This window comes from Eptatretus burgeri, chromosome 4, assembly GCF_056783735.1.
Source record: "Eptatretus burgeri isolate ZD-2024b chromosome 4, Ebu_testis_v1, whole genome shotgun sequence".
Lineage (NCBI taxonomy): Eukaryota > Metazoa > Chordata > Myxini > Myxiniformes > Myxinidae > Eptatretus > Eptatretus burgeri.
Window position 1 is genome coordinate 119,379,129 of NC_140964.1, and position 12,354 is coordinate 119,391,482.

At 43.6% G+C, this 12,354-nt stretch overlaps 1 protein-coding gene across 3 annotated transcripts in view; it reads left to right on the forward strand.

Annotated features, from left to right (window-relative positions):
* The first annotated feature begins 5,974 nt into the window (after nt 1–5,974).
* Nucleotides 5,975–12,354, forward strand: part of LOC147028980 (ras-related protein Rab-39B-like) — an 88,611-nt gene continuing 82,231 nt past the window's right edge. For all 3 annotated transcript variants that reach the window (XM_085879876.1, XM_085879878.1, XM_085879877.1), the window contains exon 1: nt 5,975–7,670. The gene's annotated coding sequence lies outside the window, so the exon portion shown is untranslated. The remainder of the gene's footprint in view (nt 7,671–12,354) is intronic.

Consider the following 12,354-nt stretch of genomic DNA (forward strand, 5'->3'; position numbering starts at 1 on the left):
CTTAGCATTGATGGATCCTTCCATTTGGGGCCATACTCCGTACAGTGTCGGTGCTGCCGAATCGGTCTCCTGGGATATTGGGCACAATCCCAGATGGGTCGCCATTCCGACGCAGGATACTCGAATGGCTCGATCATCCAAGCAAGCTGGCACTCATTTTGCTGATCTCGTAAAGATGACATTCAAGATATTTGACTAGCCATGCCATCTCAATGTTTGTATTTTTCAAATTGTGAAATAACTGCATTCGCATTTAATAAATTGTCATACGTGTTGAGTAAGACTCAGACATGGTCAAATTTAGGAATGGGTTGCTGTCATTTGACACCAAAATGTTTGTTCACACTATTCAGATGGTTCAAGGAAGGTGGACTTTGAACTGGTGTTGCTTCAGAATGTTGGTCTTTTTTTCTTGGGCATTAATAACAGTCAGATTGGATAGTTTGTGGAGACCATGTTCAGGTTGGTCAATGCTTGTAGCCTTGAAGATTGTTGTGTGACCCTTGATAGGAGGAACTGATCTCTGAAGCTCATTCTTGTGTTTCGCATGCAGGGTGAAACATCAGTGTGCCTTTCCTTGAATGGATGTAAACTGTCCTGACTGGCAGCATTGTTTGGTGATGAAGATCCCATGGCGTCCTTCATGAGGAGTAGGCAAGTTGTTGCTGCCCTCACCTACAGGGGGCACTGCAACAACGGCCCAGCCATTGGCTGTATATGAAATCTCAGCAGAATGACCTGCATGATTCAATCCTCGAATGTTGATGCAGAGTTTGGAATGCTTCGTGTCAGTGGTATGCAGTCCAGAAGATTACTGCTCCTTACCCCACCAGCAACGCCATTGATGTCATTCAATTGGAGACAACTGGAGGGTAATTCATTGGCACAGTGTTATTTTTAGACCCAAATTGAGCCTGCCTAGACTTAACGATGGGATCGGTTTGGTAATTGTGCCGTTCAGCAGCATGATCAGATTAGTTTGGGCAGCCTACTGGCATAGGCTAGCAATCAAGTTGGCTGAAGAAGTAATCTTGTCTTTTGGGATGTTATCACTGGTGGTCAGGTACAAGGATGAGATCATTGGGCTTGTAATTATCCCTCTGGTCCAACAGGAAGGCCCCAGCTTCGTATTTAAAGATTAAATAATTTCCATGGATTATCCTCGCCTGCAAGCACTCTTGGGTTATTCTATCAAACGTGGTTGAGACCAAAAAATATTTGTGGTCGTCAACCCATTCGATCAAATACAAGTGTCCCTGGTTGAAAAATGGCCCGTTATCTCGGAGATCGTGACTTGTGGATCATCTGATTTGCTTAAACTTGAGTGAGGTGTTAACAGCTACTTCTCTGGACAGCATTGCATTCTAAAATTTCGATTTCTTTTTATTATTATTTGTCACCCCACCAAAACTCGGCTTTGAACAACCATTTATGTTTGGAAGTTGAAGTGAGATGTGCTTAGCTCGAAATGAGTTTCCACTTTTCTTTTGCAGTGACGTGGAGTAAGAAGTTATCGCTCTGGACGATATCTCGACTTGACCTCTTAAAAGGGGGCTTAACTCCCCCAAGGCGAATCGCCACAGTTACGCCATGGAGCCAATAATATAGTCAAGCACACATATGACATTCATGTGTGTTTTTGACTTATTGAAGCGCTTTCTTTGAAGAATGTAACTTGCCTGATTTAAGGTAAGCTAGGTGTGCCAAACCAGAAATGGGTTTAGTCACTTCAGAAATGGGTTTAATCGCAAGACGGCCTGTTGTACTTGAAACATTCCAATTGTGAGTGTCGTGGAGGATGTGAAATTAAGTGAAATACCAATTTTTATTTATTATTGTTATTATTTATTTTAAAATAACATGTTGCTGCTGTGGTCTGTTCTTCTTCCGTGTACTTTTCTATATTTACCTCGCACATGCGAAGAAAAAAGTGAGGTTATTAAGCGATTGGTTCGCTTTGTCTGTCGATAAACGTTACTTTATGAACGAGGAACAACTTTATTCCAATTTGATGTTTTATTTTGCATGCGAATTGGATATGAACTTTTACTTGGCCCAACTTTGGCTCTGAATTGATCTTGATAAATGAGGAGTGAGGTTTTGGATGTTTTTTTTTTTAATTATTTTATTCTTTTATCTCTGCCTGGCAGTCCAACAAAATTGGAAATCATTCCAAATAGAAAATTAAATCAAGTACATCCTAAAGCGAAAAAAACACCAGGCATGAAGAAGTAATGTAACGTGTTCAGGGTTTTTAAAAGACTGCATCAATGGTGATAAATGTCAATTTTTTTTTTATTGAATGATATATTTGAACACGAGTACACAAATCGTCTTATTGGCACTTTCAAAACCCTTCCGTTTATCGGTACTTGCACAAACGATTACGGCATTTTAAATCATCACGACCAATCAGATTTGTCGCTCGCCCATGTCGTCGTTTCACAAGACTGCGTGGGGTAAGGTGTTCTCTGAACTCGTTTTCTCCTACTTTTTTGAGAAGTATTTGCAATTTTGTGGCCTCTGGCCTAGTCCTAAAGGGTTTTTGATGTCATTGGAGCTGTTGCATTCATCTCGTATTCCCTGCTTCTGCTATGTGGACCAAAACTGTAATGTGTGAAATGAAGAACGAGTCTTGCTCATGAAGGTGAATAGGTGGAACAATGGATGGTTGAAACAAGACCTGTAGATTCCTTACAAAAGGGTGTGGGTCTATTTCTTGAATGAAAAGTCACATTGTGGTCCTTTAAATCAGCCCATGGATCATCTTTCAGGCTCTTCTTGGAATGTCTTCTTACCAAGGAAGCAAACATCTTTTGGAGGTGCAACTTGAGACCATTTATCGTTAAGTTTCATTCTGACGTCGGAAATTCTGAAATGTAAATGTTTGTATTCAGCGAACAAGATAAGATTTAGAATATACTGGAAGTTTAACTCTTGATTCCTGCCAGCTTCGATGTTTAAGCTTAAAGGTTGCATTATTTCGATGAATTTCACACTACTTTTTGAATCTTGACCAATCAGAGCGCTCGCGTGTGTCACATGATGTGCACGATCTGGTCTGTGGTCCACCTCCTCTGAGTTTGAGGGGTCAGAGTTGAATGTTCCACTTCTGTCTATCTACTTAATACGTACTTCATCCCAAGCAAAGCCCGTGGAAGAAAATGACATTCACGATCGAGCATTCATGCCCAAGCAGATGTCCTACCTCCAGTGTACACACTTTGCAAGAAGGTAGAATGCCACATCAGCGTGCCTCGTAAAACAGCAGAAGACACCTTCATGTGAGCTGAGCCATTGACAGCAGGTTGGAAAATCTTCCCAGTGTTAAACGATCAAACTTCCTGAATAAGTGAAAAGGTTAAATGGAAATTATTTTATGCTGACTTGGATGACTTTTCAGGTAAACTACTGGAAGCTGCCACACTGAAACACGATGCAGGCATTCTTATGTACATCAGAGAAAAAGACCATGTTGCTGTTGCAGTAAACTGTCACAAACTTTGCTGCAAGGAATAGTGCAGATTCCTGTTGAACAGACAGAAAGCAAGAACTGTACCTTACAGGTAAAAATAATCATCGATCTATAATTCCAGCAATCTCTGTGTGTCTGTCTGTCTGTTTGTTTGTCTGCGACCGCCGTTTCTCGACGACCGCCAATCCGATCTCATTGAAACTTGCCAGGAATATTGCCGGGGTCCCGCAGATGTGCCTTTTCGAGGTTTGATGTCAATCGGACGATCGGTTCCCAAGTTACGGCCATTTATCTGTCAACCAATGACCGGACATGGTGCAATGACGTCACGAATGAATGTTTATTTTAAAAAAAATTTTGCACGGTTGACGTCACAATTCCTCTTCTTCGTTTGGTATGGCGTCACAATCGACACTGGGGACCTGAGTATGTGCCTTTTCAGAGTTTGATATCGTTCTTCCTCATTCATTTCAGCTGTTTCCCAAGGTTTGAATTAATTGTTCAAATTATAATTCATTAATCCCAAGGTTTGAATTTTCCCAATGGAAACAGCTGTTTCCCAAGGATTTGAAAGCTGTTTTTTTCCCAAGGTTGGAATTAATTGTTGGCTTGGTAGACATTTGTGAATACATTTACAGAGAGAGGAGTGGGGAGGGGAGGTCACAATTCTTCTTCGTTTGATATGACCTCACAATTGATGCTGGGGACCTGATACTGCAGGCACGAAGCTGCACATACTGGCCCGCCCCTACGGGCCCACACTAGTATTGAAAACAACAGTAAGTTTATATCCAAGATTAAGGATGGCATGATCTGATATATTTATATAATGTCTGCCAACTGTACCGCAGCCTACACTTCACTTCTCAGTATGGTCATAGAGGAGGAACTAAATCATGAACTACTCTGGATGACCAAGCTCATCACTTTATTCCTCAAATGCCCTGAAAGAGAACGAGCTACCTTCATAGACTTCAGGTAAACGCAGGTGTGCAGTGAATGGCACATGGTATAATTTGCTGATAGCAATCTGAAAATGGCCTCAAACTTCATGTGCAGTGACATCTGGGTCATTGAGACTGAATGAAGTCATTGAGGAGCTTCAGCACCAAAGGTTGATGAAACTTTGCAAATCTACCAAGCAGCGCTCATCATAAAGAATGTCTTGCAAAGAACACCTGCTCAGCACTATCCCTGGCCACCAACTGCCGCAGATGTTACGCTTGCATCTGCTGAAGATACCATTGCCATTTAACTGCATAAATTCCTTGCCTGGAGTGTTGGATTGTTCGATGATCCCATAATGACAAACTTCGTTGAGATAGATGATGACACTGATGTCACATTAACACCAATTTGGCAAGATATTGTTTACTTGGCTTTGAAGGGTCTTCCCTGATCTGATAAATTCCCGATGGACAAATGAACCGTCTCATGGATAACTACAAAGAGCAATCAGAGATTGCAGACCCTCACTAGGACTTGTTTTGTGTGGTGTTTGTGTACTGGTGTGTCTCACAATAATCGACATAATTTGAACTGCCCCTTTATAACTGCTGGCAGTGATGACCGGGTACCAAGACATCCCGTTTTGATGCAACCCCGCTTTGATTGGACACTTGACCCTGACCCATGGAGTTTTTAATTATTATTCAATTGAATTTGGACTGGGATTAAAATTAATTCAATTCAAATCAAATGGAAGACTAAATAAGTACCAGTCCTGCATTGGAGTAAATCAGAAGGAACCCAAACAAACAAAAAGTAAAGAAGTGATCAGGAGGAACCTGGTTAGGATTCACATTTCAGCTGCTACTCCTCTGCCCTCAAACCCATCCAGGCACAGCCAACAAGTGAGCCTTAATCAAAAAAAAAAAATCGAATAATTCGGGTTGCCAGAGCATGTGTCCGACCAAGTTGAAATTTAAAAAGTATTCCTCATCACGATTAGATTATAATTGTGGAGTTTCACGTCGATTGATTAAGCGGTTGCAGAGAAACCATTATTCAATATGGCTGCAAGGCCATGTGACCTATCAATTATTCGGTAAACTTGTACACCCAAGGCTTGGGGAACACTTGTGTGAAGTTTCCCCTCAATCTGTCCAGCCATTGTGGAGAAGAAGATTTTTAACGGTTTTTGGGGTGAATCCAATATGGCTGCCAAACCATGTGACCTATGATGTCCTATGTGTGAGCCTGCTCCTCATGGATAGGCGGTCTTATTTGTAAAGTTTGTCCTAAATCTGTTCAGCCACTTCAGAGAAGATTTTTGAAGGTTTTTTTTATTTTTTGTAAAACAATATGGCCTCAGATTCAAGTGACCGATGACGTATTCAATTTTTTTTTTCTGTGGACCATTTTATCCCAAGATGATTCTCAAAAATTTTCATACTGATCAGATGTAGTGTTCTACATATGCAATTATGACGTCATAACGAAGGCACCTTAGACGTCATATATATATATATATATATATATATATATATAAAAAATCACATTCCCCATGAGGAGTACTTGCCGTGTGCCGTTTCAATTTTTTCCTTGGTGCAGTTTCAGATATACAGAGGTCCAAAGTTTTTTTTCCGTTTTTCCAACATGGTTACACCTCGTGACCTATTGATGACGTTATCATTATGATTGTAGCATGCTGCATGAGTAGTCGCACCCCTGGTGAAAATTTCATCTCAATCTGACAAGTGGTTGAGGAGAAAAACACGAAAGTTCTTTGCGGACAAACAAACGGACCCGTAGACAAGACACTCTCCTTCGGGGAGGGTAATAACGATGGACCCAACCCCAGAGTGTGTCCTCAAAGAGAATGTTCATTGGAGCTGTGTGAAAACTCATTATGAAGGATGGCTGTGCTCATGTCATAGGTGGGGTTTGTGTTGTCACGATTTTTGTGGATGTAAGGATTGCAATCATCATACCACCACTGACCAAGAACAGTGCCTGCGGAGTGGTGGCGCGTCGATGTTGACGACGATGGGACTGATGACAGATGATCAATCTGAAATGCGTGTGTTTTGGTACACTCATTTGTGTTACTGCGTACTCGATACTATGAATTGATATATAATATACATAATCATGAATTTGTGTCCCAGTGTTACTCCATATGAAATGATCGGCTTCATTTGGCACCGTGAAGTGTGACGGAATGTGTTTGCCAATGAAATATGATCATGAGATGCCTTAATATTGGTTCATTGTCCAGTAGGTGAGAAAGGACCGTTCGATGGGAATATTTCATCAGAGCACATGACACAGACTTCCCAACAAAGACTTCCCTCCACCTGGCTAACAACCTGGCCCCAATAAACTCCGGAACCATTTTTGTCGGTGCCCCCACCCCATCAAACTCTTTCTCGAGTAGTTTTCTCTGTACGAATTGGTCACCGAATTTGGAAGGTGTATCTCAGATCCTGTTGGAGATATTTAATCTCAGGTTGCAGCCCATTGATGAATAATGAACTTTCAATCTGTTGCAAACTTCATGGTTGTACTTGTACCCTGTAAGCTCTAAGTATATGGAACTTCCAAAGAATAACTACCTGACGGTTCGTATTGCTTTGTCACCATTTCCCCTTTATCATGCCACTTCATCTATTGTGCATTTTTCTCATTGTCACATATTTTACCACTGTGACGTCGGTCGTTCCACATCGTTTCCAGTATTATTAATAAGGAAAAACCAAAAAAAAAGTGAATTTTTAATATGTTTCGTTTCTTGCTTTCAACACACCATCCCAGTTCTTCAATGTCCGTGATTTATATTCGTCATTCGTTCTTTCTTTGAAGCAAAGGAAGAAAAAAAAAATTTTTTTTTGATTGGATACTTGACCAATTCTTCAATTTACCAATTCAATTCTTGACCAATTGATCTGATACTTGATACTTGACCAATTCAAATTCTTCATTTGAAGTAAAGGAAAAAAAAAAAAAAATTTCAACCAAAAATGTGTAATGATGTTGCATTGCACGGAATGACGTCAGACAAAAACTGTCCGCTGCGTGCTGACGTCACGCGAGCCGCACTGGAGGGACCGTTTCAGCACCAAGGAGGAAGGGAGCGAAATCTCGCTTTATCTTTTTCCGTTTGTCCGTTCTCACGCTGTCCGCCAGTCCTCTCTTGCTCTCTTTCTGCATTTCTATCCCCTCTCATTCCCCGTTTGTGTCTCTTTTTTACAAGGTACGCTAAAGGCACCGATTCATTTAATGACACAGCATCATCATGTGATTACAAGATTTTACATCGGTGGATGCGCCAGTAAATAATCACTGGAGTGCACTCATGTTTATTGAGCAGTGTCAGTGTATACAGTGTATGCATATATATATATATATATTTATTATTATTATTATTATTATTATTACAGTATATGATGGAAACTGTACTACGTGCACTACAGAGGGAACTGTATTACACACTTTGTGCCATAGCTTTGTGACATGCAAAAATGACTTGCTTCGTATATCATTTTGATGTTCTCCACCCGTTACAGTAATTTTAATAAGCATGGATATTAAAATCTCTAAGATTGTGCAATAGTGCATGATTTTGCTGTCTTTGTGATTGCTCACCTTGATTGATTTGATTGAACATCGAAATTTATTGAGGCTTTTGAGAATGACTCTGTGCAATCTTGTACTCCATTGTATATGTCATTACAAACAGTATATTATAATATAATATTATAATATAATAAGATAATTATCTTACTTGAAGGCCGGCACGCGGGATAAACCACCACGGGTATGGACATGTATAACGTTTCGACATGTTCAGTTAGATATGCTGGATGTTGAGTGTTCCAAGAAATGGGTACTGGCAATTCAGACGATATACAGAGCACCTTCAGAAAGTATTCACACCTCTTGACTTTTGTCAAATTTTGTTGTGTTATGGCCTGAATTTAAAATGGATTAAATTGATAATAAAAAATTGTCACCGATCTGCACAAGATACCCCAGAATGACAAAGTGAAAACATGTTTTCAGAAATTTTTACAAACAAATTAAAAATGAAAAACTGAAATGTATTGCGTCAATAAGTATTGAACGCCTTTGCTACGACACTCCAAATTGAGCTCAGATGGATCCAATTTCCTGTTATCATCCTTGAGATGTCTTCACAACTTCATTGGAGTCCACCTGTGGCCAATTCAATTGATTGGAGATGATAAAGAAAGAAACATACCTTTCCATACCAGGTCCCACAGTTGGCAGTGCATATCATAGCAGTAAGGTCAGGTCAGGTATGGGAGCATGTGCCAGATCAGCACGTCGCTGCGTCCACTTTCCGCCGGTACTCCAGGGGCCTCCATCTAGCCATTCCCCAGGCAAATGCCTGGTCCATTCCCATCTCCTTGAGATGCCGATCAACCTGCTGCAACCACGAGGCATGAGGTCGGCCCATTGGTCTCCTCCACTCACGAGGCTCCCTCGCTGAGAGAATCTGGTGAGCAGCATCAGCGTCAGGAAAACGAGCCACATGTTCATACAGCCGCAGCTGACACTCACGGACCATGCAGGTAACAAATCTCATTTGAGTCTCTCAGCAATCGCTCGTTGGATACAAAGTCTGACCAGCGATTCTCCGAAGAGACCTGGCCCCAAAGGAATTAAGTCCGTGTCATCCATGGTCAGAGTCCAAGTCTCACATCCATAGAGCAAGACTGAAAGCACCAAGGACCTGAAGACTCGGACCGTCACCCTCCTGCACAGGTACCAGCAGCGCCACACCCCATGATCCAGTGAATCCATGACTCCCCAGGCCCAACCCAGATGTGTGTTGACCTCTGGCTCACAGCCAGCAGAGACATGAATATTATGCCAAGGAATGTGAATCTCTCTGTGAACTCAACATCCTCACCAAAAACAGGTACAGACAAGAAAGCAGCATCCAAGATGTCAGTGAAAGCCTTGATCTGAGTTTTGACCCAAGAAACCCGTAATCCCAGCTGCTTCAAATCCTCATTCAGCACCTCGAGGGCCCCCAAAAGGATATCCAGAGTGTCTGCAAAGATGACTTCATCATCTGTGAAATCAAGGTCAGAGATCTTGACATTCCTAACCGATGCACCACAGCTTGATCTCTCTGACATCCTCCCCAAAATCCAGTCCATCCAAGCACTGAAAAGTGTGGGGGCCATTCCATACCCCTGATGAACTCCAGTAACAACTGGAAATAAATCAGAGATGGTATCACCACATCTCACAGCACTCTCAGTACCAGATTGGAGTTCAGACATCAGATCGATCACCTTTGTTGGCACCCCATGAAGACCAAGAATCCTCCAGAGGGCATCCTGATTGACTGAATCAAACACTTTGCAGGGATCAACATCGTCTGCAAGCCACTCCTGACCTCTTTGGTTGATCTCTTTGTTAACCTGTGAGTTGACCTCTTTGGTGTAAAATTCCTTGACTTTGCAAGAAGTCATGGACTTTTGGTGGCTGGTTCATGGTTTCAGCGCCCACAAGCTCATCGCTGGACTTGGTTTTCCAACACTGGTGGTGTAGCAAAAGAGAATGACCATGTGCTCGTTGATGGTCACTGGAGGATGGTCCAGAACTGCATGGTCTACCAGAGTGCTCAGTTCTTCAATGCTGACCACAGGATTGTTGTAGCAACTCTGAAGTTGCAGCTTAAATCCAGGAGAATGTTACCTTCCCAACCTCGGCTAGATGTTGTAGCCTCAAGGATGAGTGGGTAGCTGAGGAGTTTGCGAACAGGCTGAGTGGAGATTTGTGGGGGTCTGGGTGCTTTGGGGGATCCTGAAGAGTTGTTGAGTGCCTTCAAGACCACCATCCGTGATGTTGCTGGTGGACGTCTTAGAACTCACCGGAGGGCAAAGAAGAATTTTGTCTCCCAAGGGACACTGGATACCACTGCCCAGGCGCAGGCCCAGGCTGAGTGGCAGAACTGAGCTGTTCAGGGAGCTGAGGCGTAAAACTGTACATGCACTAAGGGTGGACATACAGTTTCTGCAATACGGCCAATATCCTAGGAATCTGTTAGGGGATAGAGCACCACCTGTGGTCAAGAGATTCTCATCCTGCTTCCAGGGGAATTCGTACATTGCGTTCCTCCAAGCCCATCCCTCGGTGAACCGCAGTTAGAGCGGAGGGTGGTGAGCTCTTGACAGAGGAGCCCAAAGTGAAGGCCCACTGGGACGGTTAATTTGAGCGGCTGTCCCAGGCTGATCCACCAGCTGTCAGGTTGGATGTCAGTGGTGTTACTATGCCGATTGCTGACCCTCCAATCAACTGTGATACACCTTCATTTGTGGAAACACAGACTGTGGTGAACCGGTTGAAATGGGGGAAATCTCCTGGGATCTGTGGCATCCATGCTGAACTTCTCAAGGCTGGCAGAGATGCTGTACTCATGTCATTGAATGCAGTTCTCTGCCCTGGCTGGAACACAGGCATCATGGCAACTGACTGGGAGAGGGCCCTTGTTGTCCTTCCCTGGAAATGGAAGGGTGATTGCCAAGACCGCAACAACGACCGAGGGGTGACCCTGCTCTCAGTGCCAGGCAAGGCCTTTGCTCGGATAATTCTTGATATGGTTCGCCACCATCTGCTTGAGCACCAGCATCCAGAGCAGTCAGGCTTTCCACCAAAGAGGTCAATGATTGACCGTATCCTTGCTCTTCGGGTCCTCACCGAACGCAGACGAGAGTTTCGGCAGGGGCTGCTTGCAGCCTATTTTGATCTCTGGAAAGCGTTCGATTCAGTGAATCGGGATGCCCTCTGGAGGATTGTTGGTCTTTGTGGGGTGCCACCAAACTGATCAATCTGATGTCTGAACTATATTCTGGTACTCAGAGTGCTGTGAGATGTGGTGATACCAATTGTGACTTATTTCTAGTTGTTATGGAAGTTTGTCAGGGGTGTGAACTGGCGCGCACACTTTTCAGCACTTGTATGGACGGGATTCTGGGGAGGATGTTGGAGAGATCAAGCTTCGGTGCATCGTTTGAGAATGTCAAATTCTCTGACCTTAATTTCGCAGATGATGCAGTTATCTTTGCGGAGACTTTATATATCCTTTTGGGGGCCGTCGAGGTGCTGCATGAGGAGTCGGAGCTGCTGGGATTATGGATTTCCTGGGTCAAAACGAAGATTCAGGCTTTCAATGACATCTTGGATGCTGCTATCCTGTCTGTACCTTTTTGTGGCGAGGATGTTTGTCACGGGGAGATTCACTTTCCTTGGCAGCGATATTCATGTCTTTGCTGGCTGTGAGCCAGAGGGCAACAGACATCTGGGTGGGGCCTGGGGAATCATGTATTCACTGGATCATGGGTGTGGCGCTGCCGGTACTTGTGCGGGAGGACGAAAGTCTGAGTCTTCAGGTCATTAGTGCTTCCAGTCTTGCTCTACGGATGTGAGACAGACTCTGACCAGGGATCTGAGATGGAGACTTCATTCCTTTGGTACCAGGTCTCTTCGGAGAATCCTTGGCTATCGCTGATCGGACTTTGTTTCCAACAGGCGGTTGCTGAGAGAGACTCAATGAGATTTGTTACCTGCATAGTTTGTGAGCGTCAGCTTTGGCCGTATGGACATGTGCCTCGTTTTCCTGACACTGATCGTGCTCACCAGATTCTCTCAGCAAGGGACCCTCGTGAGTGGAAGAGGCTAATGGGATGACCACATCTCTCGTGGTTGCAGCAGGTTGATCAGCATCTCAAGGAGATGGGGATGGGCCAGGCATCTGCCTGGGGGATGGCCAGACGGAGGCCTCTGGAGTACCGACGGAAAGTGGACACAGTGACACGCTGCTCCGGTGCATGCTCCCATACCTGACCTGACCTTGGTGTAAAGCCTGACTGCTCTGGATGCTGGTGCTCAAGCAGATGGTG